General features: G+C 37.2%; 1 protein-coding gene across 3 annotated transcripts in view; it reads left to right on the plus strand.

Annotated features, from left to right (window-relative positions):
• The window catches only part of LOC145984143 (solute carrier family 41 member 1-like), a 251,261-nt gene that overhangs the window by 109,907 nt on the left and 125,004 nt on the right, over positions 1–16,350 (plus strand). Inside the window, exon 1 of one of the 3 annotated variants that reach the window (XM_083117595.1) lies at positions 13,929–13,965. The exons of the other annotated variants lie outside the window; for them this stretch is intronic. The gene's annotated coding sequence lies outside the window, so the exon portion shown is untranslated. Of the gene's footprint in view, positions 1–13,928; positions 13,966–16,350 lie in introns of those variants that run through there. 3 annotated transcript variants of the gene reach the window in all.

Raw genomic sequence — 16,350 nt, forward strand, 5'->3', positions numbered from 1 at the left:
CCTCCTAGTTTCCCAGAAGACCCCTCCCGTATTCAAGCTGGCTACGGGCGTGACTGGACTTGCAGTTTAATGTGGGATCCACTTTCCATAGGGGATCGAACCCGGCACCCTTTGATTACAAGGTGTTATATCTCTTCTTTGTAATGTTACATCTCTTCTTTGCCAGTTTTAAAATGAAAATTAATCAGAGTTTTTTCATGATTAGCACTTGATCCGTGTTTTTATATTTCTGTTTTAAAATCTCCTATTCTCGTTAAGCCTGTCTTTAAATGATCATATAAAACTTATCATGCCATCTAATTCTCCTGATTTAAGATCAATTTTTGCAGTGAATTTGTTCACTCCTTCATTGTAATTTTTTTTGGGATTTTTAATACAAGAGAAAAGTAAGTAAAACGTTATCACTGTTCATGTGATTAAAAATAACTGCATAACGATGAAGTTCCGAACATACATATATGTATTTACCTTCTTATACTTGGACAACGACTTGTAGAATAATTCAGCACAATTGTATTACCACACGACATGACGAGTTCTTCAAGTTATTTAAAGCTTACTATTGAGAAGTGAAGAATCAAATTTATATTTCCACTATTGCAGTTTCTTTAGTAACAAAAAGTCTGTAGTGTATATTTACCTTTTTATTGGAAACTACCGATACAAATGCTATTACTTTTTATTTGCTTACGATTAGAGTCATCTCGTCTGATGTTTTGCCTTTTTCGATAGCAGGTAATAATAACGTTTCAATATCTCCTGATATGACTTCCATATAAAAATCTTTCTTTGAAAATGTAAATTTCTCCGCTACACCCATAACCAAAAATAATGAAACAATTAATTTAAAAAATATTTTACCATTATTTAATTTAACAGTTTTATGTAATTACCAGCATCCTCAGAATTATTCACATGATTTATTTTCGTCAAGAATTCAATATAATTTCAATATTCAATGTAGGCTACCGAGATTCTAGGTAGAGACACGAATTTCTTCAACAACTATTTTTTTTATCAAACGCTTGATACATTGTGCAGAGATGACACATTATACTGTATTACTGAATTATCCTATCTTGTGGAAACATAGTCAAACTCTCATCAACAGTATTAAAATCACCTCTGTGTCATTCACAGTACTCATATTTCTAGTGACCCCTTTTCGTTACAGTAATCATTTTCAGGTAATTTTCTTCATTTTGTTATGCTAGTTTCATGGTTGTACTAACAAGTTATCAATTGAAGGGCTCGGGTGTAAAACATGGTCATTTTTCAGTTAGATAGTAAAATGTCCCATTCTTCAATTTTCAAGTGAACTTGCCATGTCATACAATTTACTCTGGACTCAGTGAAGCCTTCTGAAATTAGTAAACACAACACCAAAACAATTTATCTACAGTATAGCTTCTAATAACCTTCTTTGTTAATGTTAATGAACTCAGAAATGTCCAAAATGTCACTTACCATGTTTTACACCCGACCCCTTCAATTGTTTTTTCTGTACATCTGACAGTTAAAACAAAATATAAATGTCATTCTTACTCAGCTTTCAAGTGCGCTTTCTACATAAAGATCTCTTTATTTTATTTGTGACTGACCTTGCTGATACTTTTCCTCTATCATGTAGCTGCTCTTCAAACGCTGGAGATGACAGCAAGGGTAAATAAATAAACTGGTTTACGATGTCGGTGTCCTCTAAGGTGACAACGTTAGTTTCACCGATCACATAAAACTTGTGATGATAGTTAATCTCAGGGTAAACGATAAGACACAATTACTAGAAAAATACTTAACAATTTTCTCAGAAAAAAGTTTTCCCTTCTTTTCATTCTACGCTTGGTACTTTTGTAGTGTTCGCCCACCCTGGAACATACTTCAACAGCTTCAATAATCATCTCTGGCATTTTAACATTTTATTGCATTTTCCACCTGGGAATTCTACCTTCTTTATTTGAGTTGAGAATCCGAAATAGCCTCAATTTTAATTGAAAACAATTTTCAATTCAATTTCATATTTTCTTTGCAAGAGTTATTGATGTTCCTTCTCCATAGCTTTCCTGATTTGTCACTAATCTCATATCCATTAAAATGCATTAACCTATTAATAAGAACCGAAGAAGCGTACAAGATTCTATTAGAAGTTTTCCAGAAATAAATTACATAGATGATAGGATTTAGAACACTATTCAATATTTATAATTTCAAGAATGTACAGTTGCTGGTACTTCTTGGTCGTACCGAAACCATCAAACACCAGTGTTGTAGTTACAAGCCACAAGTGTCCGTGAATGTACCCCCACCCCCCTCATATATGTACACACTGATATCCCAATACTACATGAAAATATGAAACAATGATACGTTATATTTGACATTATAATTGCTAATAGAAATTCATCGACATGGGGCCGACCTCCGTGGCGGGGTGGTTATCACAGCGCGCTACGCCGCCAGGAGTCCGGAGTTCGAATCCCGGCCTGGGCATGTGAATGTCCCTTCATCACGTTCACCACATCATCACTCATCCTCATGGTGTCGCGATTAGCAAAAGTGGCAGAAATTCGACGAAAAATAACCTAATTTAATTAATGAATCAATTCATCAGAACGGAGATTATCAGAAAAGGGCCAAGGTTGGTGTACGAGGTATTTCCCTTTCTGATGGCTACACAGAAATACTGCTGGGTTCTAAGTCTCAGGATGGCAAATTAAATGTTAAAGCTCATGAACAATGTTCAATAAACATTGCACTGTATAGCGTTCACCAAAAGTTTTAGTGCAGCGCCAATTTTATACTAGGCAAACCAACTTACACGAGGCGTTGGTGGTTGCTTATAGAGTTAGGCTCAATTTCAGGGTTGCCACATGCACAATATATCTATGATATAGGCGAAAGGAATAAAACTTAGTATTATGTTTTTAAAACTATTACAAAAATTCAGTATTATATTGCATATGACAAAATACGTTAGGAAATAAATAAAGTTCCTCTGCTTAAAGAAAATCTATTTTCTACTATTTCATCGCTGGTGAGTCTACACAAAAGAAGAGAAAAGAGGAGAGGAAAGGAAAGGGAAGAAGAGGAGAGGGGTGAAGAGCAGGCGAAAGGAGAAGAGGAAAAGCAGAGCAGGGAAAAAAGAGGATAGAAGAGGAGATGAGAAGTAATGAGAGGAAAGGGAAGAAGATGCGAGGGAGAGATGAGGAAAGGGAGAAATAGAAGAAGAGAGGGAAAGACGAGATGAGAGGATATAAGATGAGGGGAGTGGAGAGGTAACAGAGGAACAGAAATGAACGAATGGGAGAGGAGAAGAGCGCAGTGGAGTCGGGAATCGAAGACAGGAGAGGAGATAAGAGGAATGGAGAAGAATGGGATGGAGACAAGAGGCGAGAAGGGAAGGCGATATGGTGAACACTGTACAAAATATCTACCTTTGTGTGTGTCATAAAGAAAGTCATCTCATTTCGATCCACTCTTCAGTTACAGTTAAGCAGCAATATAGTTAATCTTCAAACTTTTTAAAATGTGCAGTTATATAGGGTAAAATTATGTTGCTTGGTCACGTATTATTGTTTCATTGAGGGAATTTAGTGCTTTCATTTTCCATCATGCAGCTAGCAAAGATCTAACCAAGTTTGCAAAGCATGAAAATAAGCGAGTGAATATAATACTGTACAATAATTTATCAACTAATATATCCTGGCAGTTAACTGCTCAACGTTCATTAAAGGTTGAGGAGGAAAACTTCCAAGATATCCTTTATTTCCATCAACTTGCTTCATCTAATCTATACATTATCAATAATTAGCAAAGACATCTGTGTTTCGAGCGATGCTTATTGCTAATATTGTAGAAATAACTTTGATTCGTCATGCATTCCTTGCAGTAATGTTTTGTGTTTAGTTTTAATGGTTAAATAAGGGCAAGGGTGGTTATATTTTAATGCAGAGAATTAACAGCTGTAGTACGCAGACGATAGATAGATGTCTCTCAAGCTGTTCAAGTTTATGTTTCTCAAACTTAAATTAATTATTTTTTTTTTCCAAATGCTTTCAGTGTTGACGTACTCGACTCTGGTGCAATCAGTTCGCTGCGAATACACGAATTTTGGTGTTAGCCCAGAATCGTGGGTGGAACTCAGGATCAATTTTAAATACAACATTAGTGTTGGCCGTTCTGAAAAGCTGAGATGTACAAGAGTACGCATCACCCCAAAAATTGTACACTTAGCGGCAGACCCTCATTTCAAGATCTTTAACCAACTTGGATACGTAATAATTTTAGAATGCAGTAATTGGTTACGTGATTTGGTGTTTTAATACAAAACGAACATCGGTTTACATTTTAAAATCCGAATAAGAGTGAATAACCGTTAAATAACCGCAGAATTAAACAGGATATGAGAGTAAACTGTTTCACAATTCAGATGAAATATGTTGTTGCGTCATTCACCTACACGAGATGGACATTGTCCTCCCAAAAATAATTATTTTCTTCACTGATTATTTTTTAATAACATCACAGTACAATCAACTTCGGTCCAATAACGCACCGTAAATTCATTCAAAATATCCACACAAGAACTCCTTCCCAAAAATGTTTTGAGCCAAAAGCACTTCTATGGATGGTGATTGAACACGGAAAACTGACAACACGGCACTCGACAACAAACTGCTTTGGATAGGTCCTCAAATGGGCTATTGCACCACGGAGATTAATATTTACGTTTAATACATGAAGCGTACACACAGTTAGTTCTATGTCTTACTTTCTTTCCGTCGTGGATTATTTGGTCTGCAAAGCATGCGTAATATGTTATATCTAGGTGTACAGGAAAAGAAAAAGAGGCAAGAGGCATCTGACTTGACACCATTCTGGCTACTAGAGACATTTCTCCATACAACAAGCGAGCAGAAATCTGAGATGTGTCAAGTGGAAATACCACGTGCGAAGTCAGATGTACTTCCGACCTTTGTACATCCGTGGTGCTCAGCCTCGCAGTTACCAACCAATCTGGACCATAACGAAGGTTATGTGTGAATGGAATTGAAGGGATTGAAGTAATTTGTTTGACTCTATGCAAAAATGATTTTGTTGTTACCTTGTATGTTTAGTGTCGTACTTTGTAGGAAAGACCGCGGATGGAAAACGTGTGACCTCTTTTATCTAGTAACTTATGAATAGGGAGCGATTAGTTCTCAGATTTTTCAACAAAGAAACTTCAACAAGTTTAACCTACCTTAAAAAGTGGGATCCGAACCACTATGTGCCTCCACCGGGTAGTTAAAATATTGAATTCAATGGCAGATTAGTGTAGCATCCGAAAACAATGTGGGACAAAATGGATTAGTACCCCGTCTTGCCCAGAAGCAACATTTTTAGATTATGTCATAATAACTCAAAACTTGTGCATTTAAAATAAAAACATCGCCTGTTTGGGAACTTGCAAAATCATGCCGCAAAATAGTGTACAATAGTGCGATACTCACGTTTCTATTTGATACATCAAATTTGAAGTCGCAATATTATAAAGCAATGCACAAACTGGACACGACCCAGGGAACTGACGAAACGACGCCTTGGAATGAAGTCAGCAGCTGTCGAACCAACGATAATTTCTACTGATCCCGATGCATGTTGCCACGTCGGTGAAAGAAATAAAATAGAAACACCCGTACCTCGTCTTGCTACGGTACGCCAACTTGTCCCACATTCCTTTAAAACATCCACACTGAAATCAAATCCTTATTTTTAAATAAAAGTTATCTATTCTAAGAGCAAAATTATTTGAAAAGTACAATTGTTATATTAATTTTGTCATCAAATATACTATGAGTAGAACAAGGAGCTGTGGCAGTAGTCGTTAGGGTCTCAGACTGTCACACAGGAGATCCTCGTTTGATATGCGGGGAGCGTGATCTAAGATCGGAATTTTCCCCGCCTTTTCCCTGCATAATGTTGCTCTGGGGTTCGCCCAGCCTCAAATAAGTGGATACAAGGAGCAAACCTGGGAGGTGAAGGTGGCCGGGAGTGTGGTGCTGATCACATCACCTCCATAAAAATAGCCCTACCTACAGCCCCCACCTCTCCTATATGTGCCCGGGGAAATTTACCTTACGCACCTTATGAATAGATCAAAAATAAAAAATGGCGACTATAGATCGACCACAAGGAAAAAAACCTTGGGACGAAAAGTCCCCTTCTTCCCTCCACCTCGGGCCTCGGGCATGGTCCACTCTCCCCCTCCCCTACTCGCGGGAGTACAGTGCACAGGAGTCGTGGGTCTGCGCAGGTTGTTTTGCTCGTGGTTCCACTATAATTTACCTGTACATTTAATTACTTTCCGAAACAAGCCAGCGATCACGTAAAGAAGAAATTAGTACACAAACTAACACATAGTTGTTATTATACGTTCCCATGTTAAAGCATTAGGCCTAGATTTCATCACCTTCAATTATACAACTATACGTTACTCAAAGAAACAGGATGCACCCTGGGTGGTTTGCGGGGACTATGCCCAATCAAAGTTTTTCATATACCCTAATGTCTAAATCTGAAGTATCCTTGTCTAATAAACACGTAATAAACAATTTTTTTTTCGGTGCGGGGTCCCTTGAAGCGAGGTACCTCTGATACCCGAGTTGCCTACCCCTAAGACATAAGGGAAATTGGTTTTGTCCCCATCTCAAAACGCTTTGACCGATTTCACTCAAATGAAATACGAAATCAGGTTTTAATGTTATCTATCTACTACGAGAACTACACGGCTCTAAGTTTACAATAAACATCGCGCCCATAAAATTAGCAACTTCCACATTTCAAGAATTTTAATGCTGTATCGTTAGGTTAACAATTTTCCGTTTTTTTTCTTTCTTACGTCTCAAGTACAGAGTTCCGAAATCGTCAAAAGTGAGCAGAAGGAGGAAATATGTCGCTAATAAAGACTTTTGAAATGATTATACATTCACGCTATACGCCAGGAGTCAATGCATTAAAAAAAAAGTGGAACAGTCACATTTAATATACCGCTAATTTGTTCTTAACACAGCATGAAAATCAATTCGAAATGTTTCATCGTTCGTGTGGTGAAAATACTCTCACTTCTGCATTTTAGAGAAAATTTATTGCCCCTAGCAGGACCAAGGTTTGATCTGTTACATGCTGGACTAAGGGTGGCATTTTGTGCCACTTTACTATTCCGCTACATTTGTTAGTTATTTTGCACTACTAGTATGTTTTGTTTAATATAAGTCATAGTTTGTATATATTTAATGTTTGTTAAGTATTTTTTTTTATTTTGAAAGATAAGTAAGTCATATTTTGTATATTTTTAATGTATGTTAAGTATTTTTTATTTGGAAATGTACATCTGCATATTTATTATTAACAATAATAGAATAAAACATTATAACATTATAACACATTTCAGTTCTACATTGTCAGTAAATTACAGTTCCTCAGCATTACTCACTATTATTATAAATTACACAGTTGTCACAGATCTGAACTTTCATGCAGTGTCTTTCACAGACATTTACCACAGTCATTGCATGAAATTGTAGTTCGTGAGAGTGTTTCTTCTTTCTCCATTGGAAATGCAAATGTAACACCTATTTCCTTTTCTCGAAGCAGTTGCATAAGTAGATATATCTATGGGATTGTCAACCGTTGACCTAATTTTCCTTTGAAGAACGTTTTCCATTGCCGTACCTGCATTTGCATTCAATCCCTCAATGTTCTTTGCTCTATCTGCTACATGTGGCTCAATCAACTTCAGTTTAAAAATTAAAATGGATAAAATTTTCTCTTGAATTTTAGCAAATATGAAAATACACATCTGAATTGACAATAAACAGGATTTTTAATTCAATTGCTCAAGGCAGTTTCGATTACCAACACAAAAACTTCAAAAGTGGTACTTTATGCCTGCTAGGGTTAAAAAGGGAGGTGGCAAAGTTCTTGCAACAGTGTGCGTAGCATCCTTTTCTCTGTTCTTCGCCTACCTCTGTGGCGGAGTGGTTAGCCCAGCACGTTACGACGCCAGGGTCCCGGGTTCCAATCTCAGCCTAGGCATGGGTGTTCTTTGGGAGTGTTCCTTCTTCAATTTCATTACATCACTGATTTTCATCTTCGTGATTACCTAAAAGTGGCAGAGAAGCAAACTAAAATAAACCAAATAAATAAAGGAAAAATATCTGTATTCTATATTCTTGCCAGAATTCCCTGGTTCGATATCCATTGGATGAACATGGCAGAGTGGTTTGGATCCCACTTCAAACTGTAGGTCCAGTCCCGATTAGCCTTTTCGTGCATAAAGTGGACTTAAAACAGCAAATCAAACAAATCTGGATTCTTACCACTACTATAAAACAATGAAAATATAACTTTTATGCCTATAAAATGAAAGCTATTAGGATCACAAAATTTGAATTTATAAATTAATAAGATCAACCTGAAGCTCTTTCTACATCTTACGTAAACCTTTTTCTCAGGAAATCAAATTACAACTATGTAATAACAAGCAAACATGTATGCACGTCTTCACATGGCGAGTCTTAGCCATTTTAATTATTTGTGGTTTTCGTTTATTGAAATTTTCTCGGTTGAGATTGGTCATTTGTTCTCGGAAGCACATAGGTCCGAGTTTATATTACAGTAAAAATTTCACCTTGCTCCATCAACGTTGAAATCGTGGAATCATATAATCGTGAATCTTACATTTTTTCATTGATCTTATTGAACATACGAACGGAATTGAAATATTTCTTGAACATTTCTTGGCGGTTAATGATGAATAGATTCTTTCGGGCTATCGACCAGGTGAGTTCTGGAAGGATTTCCAAGCTCTCGAGGGCTAATGCAACTCTCATCTTCTGGGTCCCGATTAGCCTATCTTAGGGCAATGAAGTCTCATTCCCTGAAGCTGAGAGTGACGTTAGATCTCGAAAGCTTGGAAATCCTTCCAGAACTCACCTGGTCGATAGCCCGAGAGAATGTATTCATATTTGAAACATGTTTGTAATACACGTAACAATATACATATTAACTTTTTGAAGATGGTCATATAGTGCACATGGCTTTTCCCTCGTATTGGATTTGGGATTAAAAGTGTTGGTGAGATACTGTAAAATATGTATATTAACAAAAACTTAACTTTTAAGCCCCTAAAATAGGCTTCCAAAGTACTACCTTAAGCTCTAAAAGTAATATTAGGTCCTGAAACAAACTCTTCAAATAAGCTTTACATAATGCTGATTGATTGGTTGGTTTAGTTTATTTGATTTCCCTTCTCTGTCACTTTTGGCTAATCGGGAAGATAAGGATATATGGTGATATGGCGAGAGCGATGAAAAGACAATCACCAATAAATAAGGATATCACACAACACGAGCCCCACGGAGAATTATACTGGCCGTGAGTCCAGACGAAAGAGCCTCGCTATAGTCTACAAAATGCAGTCCAAGGTGGAAGGGAGGTTGACATTTGGGTGTCTGCGGAAGTAACGAAGACAAGTAACAGGTCGAGACAAGGCAGGTTACCCTCCCCAGAGGAGAAATACAGCATTACAAACAATATTTCAATAACGCACAATTTGGGTATTTAACACAAAGTCTTACACAACTTAAGATCGAAAATTACAGAAGCCTAGCGAGAAATTTGTAAGGCCGGGACGAGAATATAATAAGGTGCCTCCTTCAAAGAACTCACCCCCTCTGCTTGGGGTGATTACATTTTTTTTAGTAATTCATAGCAATAATTACATGGATTTCATCTTAAGTGCAAATTTTACTTGCTAAAGCAAAATTACCCTGCAACAATAAGTTAGAAATGCGAATTTGACACTATTTATTTTCCTGTTTTATCGAGTAATGTGCAAGGCGTTACTATGAAGTACATAGTTAGTACAACTATTGCAACATAGCCTATAATAGAATAATATTGCTAATAGAACCATATGATCAAACCGACACTAAACATTATATTTTAAGAAATTATATTATTAATAAATATCGAGAATATTGTTTATGTCTTGTAATGCAGCTACAGTATAATTCTTCATATCGTCTCATGACACATTTTTGTAATGCAAAATTGCGAGCGAAGCGAGCAAGAAAATTTTTATATCCATTTCTTTGCAGGCTTGCAATATTATTAATTTAATGGGACTTCAATACTTTCATAGGATCCCCCGATATGATATTTACTCTTTTCGAGCTTCTCTTTTCCCATGTTCGGCGCCGAAACGTGCGCATACCATATCACTAAATATAGTCCCCAAATATAATGTTCGAACCCTAAAGAAATCCCTTGACAATCTAAGATTTTACACTTTTAACACCATTAAGCCTTGTTTCCATGATATGAAAAACTAAATATGCTGACCAAGGCAGAAATTCATTTTATTAAAAACATAAACTAAACGTAACGTTTCAACCTTCTAGCAAGGTCTTCTTCAGACTCTGCATCAAGTACAAATGTAATAAGATACAAAAACAGGGCAATATATGTACACAAACATTACTCCCTCCAGACTATTAGAAAGTTGTACTGGAACTTTCTAGCAGGTGGCTTTCCCTTGTCAACTGTACTTTCACCTAAAAGGCTAAATATATTTACTTCCATATAGAATGTGGTTGGACTTTTTATCTCATGCTCTTTTTCCTTCATTTTTTCCTTCTCTTCTCCTCTTTCTCTCTTGTCCTTTCCACTCTTTCTAACACCTTCTTCCATTCTTTGTTTAATTTCAGTCTGGAGGGAGTAATGTTTGTGTATATATAATGCCCTGTTTTTGTATCTTGTTACATTTATACTTGATACAGAGTCTGAAGAAGACCTTGCTAGAAGGTTGAAACGTTACGTTTAGTTTATGTTTTTAATAAAATGAATTACTGCCTTGGTCAGCATGTTTAGTTTTTCATTTTATACTTTATTAAGAGCTCAATATCTCCTCGCCTCAAATTTAATATTCAATCCTTCAACCTAGATATTACTCCCTCCAAAAGAAAGAAAATCTCCAAATTACATTATCTGCTACAATCTCAGACGTAATATTAATACACAAGAGTTGGATATTCCCCCAAATTTAATGCTCAGTCCCCCCTAAGTAAAATTCCCACGATAATCTAAGATTTAACAATGATATTCAATAGTCGAATATTGCCCCCCCTCCCCCAACGTTTAATCCTCAATCCCCCACCAGAATCCACGTGTCAATTTAAGACCCATGTGTAAGAGTTGGATATCACCACTTCCTTAATAATAATATTAGCCGTTACAATTTCCTTAGTAGTCTAGAATTTGATATTTATGTAACAGCAATGGATAGTTAATAACGTAATTCAACTTGGGGAAAATGCTGTACTGTTTCACATCAAATTTCCATCACAAAATATCGTCCTCCCCCCAAAAAATAAGTTACTTGGACATAACGTGAGTTCACAAACCCACATGTGGGCATCGCTACCTCTAAATACTTCATTTTCTTCATTTAATGGATTAAATATGGTGTAAGGTGTAAATGTCTTTACACTTATTTTGGAAATAATATATAAATGTTGAATTTTATATGAAGGGAAAAATCCCCCCCCCCAAAAAAATCGATGGCGCAATCTGCTCCACAATCCCCCTTGTCGGCACCCCTGAATCGCAGCTTGGTTGAAGTTGCCATACAGCGCACAGGAACCAACGAGTTTTGTCCCTCTCTCGCTTTCCTTTTCCCATATGTGGCATGAGCACAATTCTGCCCAGCCACCTATTTTCATGGCCGTGCGTTTACATAATGCTATGGAAGTTGTAATTATAAATTAATAAAGTTTTGCAGTTACTCCAATGTTCATACTTTCAAGCATACATTTTTAGTCATAACCGGATTTTATAAAAAAAAAAAATAGCACCATCGCCAGTTACAGTTCCTGTAACATGACGCATCCGGATGCGAGAGCAATGCATGTTACGTCTGCTTTTCACTCCCCAGACAGCGGCTTTCCTCTTTACCACGACCTCCGACCTAAGCACGTTCAATTTGAGGTTTCCTTAGTAGTTGAATGGAGGCAGTCGCGACATGGTGTCTCCTATATTAGGGTAATACTAGTGAATCATTTGAAACCTTCCGTTGTCAACTAGAATAAAGTCTTGCTCAGTGATGGGAACATGTAGCTACAGGTCTGGACATTTCTAAGAAGTCGGCTGCTAACTTCAAAGGCGTAAACGGTCACTATTGTGCTTGAAAACCCCGTCCTCTTCCGAAAATGTCCTCAAACAAATCTGCAAGAAGGAAGGCAAAAGGCGCACGCAGAAAATATTCCAAGGAGGGAATGAGCAAAATCCTAAAGTTGGATATATTATAGCTAATTTAATATGATGTCACGTTTATGGGCATTTTGAGTCTTAGGTTTGATGTGTAGAAGGACTACGACAAGCCACACGTTTGGTCAAAAACATCTCTTTCTTCTTGTCAAAGTGGTGGTCAACACGTGACGCTAGTAGTAATTTGTTCATTCATTTTATAACCATCTGTTAATCATTTCTTTTTTGATCAATAATAGTAAATAGAATACTTCGCTTAAATGTGAAACTTCAAATCAAGTTTAACATTTCTATTGATGAACAGTCTGGGAACAGCATAAGAATTGAGAACTATAAGAAGTGGTATACGTTGTAAGTGCCAAAAGCGAAAGTGTTGGGAAATCGCATCGTTCTGCACATCAGCCCGTAAGAACGTTCACACTAGTGACCCCTTTACACGCCCTTTGAACTACTTAGAGGGCTACCAGCCACATTTCACGTTACCACATTATAAAGCATGGCACATTTCACAGTTTAACGTGGAAAACGGTGTTTGAATTATTGTGGCACTTACAGCGTTTACCAATTTTAGTCATCAATTCTCGTCGTCAGGAATCATTGTTTTCTGCCACTTTTGACTAATCGCGAAGATGAGAATAGTGATGATATCATGAAATTCATAAAAGGACACTCACAAAGAACACCCATGCGCAGGTCAGGAATCGAAACAGAGACCTCTGACGTGCTAACCACTCCGCAACGTAGGTCGGCATATGTAATGAAAATAATTGGCCAGTTCCTCATATTGCCTTACCGTCCTATGAGGCCAGGAGGCCGGGCCTACCCACGCCATTACTCTTTTAAAGGTGTATTTACTTATTTCGTCAAAACATATGTAATATAATGCAAAAGTTTGGAATTTTCATTTATGATAATTACAAAAAAAATCTAACCCTGTCCAGTATACGAACTTTCCACGGAGTGAGGCACATTTGCTGGGGCCTCTTCTCTTTACATTCTGTCGTACGGTTGTATATGCGGGAAGCCTAATCTTACGAGTACTGTACGTATGCTTATAACGTGCTCATGAGGCCGGATATGTCCATAAAAATAAGCGGGCATTACAGGCAGCAAATGTCGGCATCTCCGTCAGCGCCGCCCGCCACGCTTCACCCGATCTCTCGGCTGAAGATCTAAATGGACGCACGGTATAAATCGGAATCGTGGAAACAAATTGTGTGTACATTTCTAAAGTAGCTGAAAATCGAATTTAAATTGCCAAAACACAAATACAGAAAACCTTGTTCTGTGTTCTGCGTGTTAACTTACCCTCTTAACTCGTACTCACTTAGACCATTGGATCTTGTCTCAGAGTCTTTGAACCGGACCATCTGGGAGGAACGGGGGACAGCGTGGCGAAGGTAATTAATTTTGCTTGACGTAAAAAGGTAGAAAAAACGAGAAGACAATGGACAAGTCCGACAATAATTTCATGATAGAATGTCATCATTGTCATTATCCTTGAAACAAGAATTTGTTCCTTGCACAATTCTCATCCGGCAGTTTACGTAACGGTGACCCATCCTGTGGAACGCAATCCCTGGCTTTAACGACATTTCACCATAGTGAATTTCAGTTCCATGGGAGATTATCTTTATTCTGAAATGGAATAGAATAGTGGTAAGTGGCTTGGGCTAACATCAGCTAGTTGTAAGTTCGAATTCTTCTTGAGAAGTAGGTATATATAATTTTCTCCTCCATTATTCAGTAACGTTATGTAAATTCTGAGACAGTTAAGTTAATGAAGTTTTTCTGAAGTGTGAACGTTTTCCATGGCCATTCCATGCGCCCATTAATCTCTAATAGTAATTTAAGATCTTATGTAGAGAACATGAAGAATAGAGCATATTCCCCTTTCTATTAACATTATGACTCTATTTTTCCCATTCCCATAGTTCCAATTGATATTTTTAATAAAGTAAGTTACATTTTCAAGTAGACAAATTTCAGCAAATAAGAATCAAAATATTATTTTTTTAAAAAATATTGCAACAATAGTATTTATTCATTCATTTATTCATTGTTTTCTACCTAACAGGCAGTTATTATTATTATTATTATTATTATTATTATTATTTTTTTGCAATCTCCAGTCTTTCTGAGTTGAACGACTTACTCTTCAGGTTCCAGGTTACACTTGGAATTTATTAGCTTATATCTTCTTCTCTTCCTCATTAGCCATTCTTTGTAGTGCATCTTATAGCAGGCAATTTCTTCTTGTAAACGGCAAAGCTTTCCTCTTCTTCATCACGTGCAATGCTGCTCCTTTTCACCACAAAGCTTTTGAAAAGTTTCATTTCATATTTTGTCTACTCCATTCTTTTGCTACAACCACATCTCATCACTTCGTAGCGTCCGGGTTTCTGCGATATATATGTACATACCAAGGACAGGGTATACTGGACAGGGTTAGAATTTTTTTGTAATTATCATAAATGAAAATTCCAAACTTTTGCATTATATTACATATGTTTTGACGAAATAAGTAAATACACCTTTAAAAGAGTAATGGCGTGGGTAGGCCCGGCCTCCTGGCCTCATAGGACGGTAAGGCAATATGAGGAACTGGCCAATTATTTTCATTACATATGCCGACCTACGTTGCGGAGTGGTTAGCACGTCAGAGGTCTCTGTTTCGATTCCTGACCTGCGCATGGGTGTTCTTTGTGAGTGTCCTTTTATGAATTTCATGATATCATCACTATTCTCATCTTCGCGATTAGTCAAAAGTGGCAGAAAACAATGATTCCTGACGACGAGAATTGAAGACTAAAATTGGTAAACGCTGTAAGTGCCACAATAATTCAAACACTGTTTTCCACGTTAAACTGTGAAATGTGCCATGCTTTATAATGTGGTAAACGTGAAATGTGGCTGGTAGCCCTCTAAGATCAATAGTTTTAGAAGTGTTTCAAAGATTGATTCTCCTCCACGGAATAGTAATTAGCCACTGTGACGGTACGTAAGAAATTATTTGTTACCATTACAAATAATAATTAATTAACATGTAGGACTAGGACTGCGAGCAATGAAATTGCAGAATGTGCTGATTTTCGTACCGTATTGCAATGATTAGTTGATTGGATTTGTATTAAGGTCCACTATATGCACAGAGGCTAATTGGGACGAGAGCTACAGCTTCTAGTCGAATGCAAACCACTTAATGAAATGTTACCTCCACCAGGACCCCTTGATATCAAGGCAGCAGTTTTATCGCTAGACTATCGGGGCTGGGAGCCCAATTTTAATCTTTTCAATTCAATCATTTAAAAATTAGGTAGTTTGTGTTTGAGGAACTAACAAACATAAAAGATATATAACGCTTCTTCAGATTTTGAATGTCGTTATAAAAATTCATTTCCCACAACTATTCCGAAATATAGTGATACGATTTATAGAGACTATAACACAATTAGCTGCATATGTCAAAAATCAAAGAACAATCTCATAACCACTGAATACGTCCATCTACCAGGCAGGCAGCAGATTTCGTAGCATGTTTTGCGACTGATGATTGGCCAATTACTTAGTATCAAATGATCAGTAGCAACTGTTACCCAAGCATACCTGCAGGTGCCCCCACCTGATTATAGAACACATGGAAATAAAGTAACCTTGCGATGTAACTGAATTAGAAAATGTACTTGGACGTTGTACTTGTCCCAATGGAAGTTTTATAATGGAAAATGTAAACTTCTACTTTTTAAGTATTCGGTCAAAATGCATCTACCGCACTAAAAAAATCTAGGGGGCTGAGACCTGTTTTGTACTTCAGCCCCCCCCCCTCCCCTAGCCACCCTGTAGCGCCGTCGCTGCTGAACACCCTGCTTTTGTGTGTATTTTAAAAGTAATGTACGGTCCATTGTATGGTAGCTGCACAGCACGAACTGACTGCCTGCGATTTCTCTCTCTGGGGGAACCTCAAGAGCCGAGTTTTTGAACAGGTTCCCCTAACTTAGAGACCCTGAAGAGAAGAATTAGGAAGACGTCCAGCCAATTGCACCC

Source organism: Lepisma saccharinum, chromosome 2 (assembly GCF_977018435.1).
Source record: "Lepisma saccharinum chromosome 2, izLepSacc3.1, whole genome shotgun sequence".
In the NCBI taxonomy this organism is placed as follows: domain Eukaryota; kingdom Metazoa; phylum Arthropoda; class Insecta; order Zygentoma; family Lepismatidae; genus Lepisma; species Lepisma saccharinum.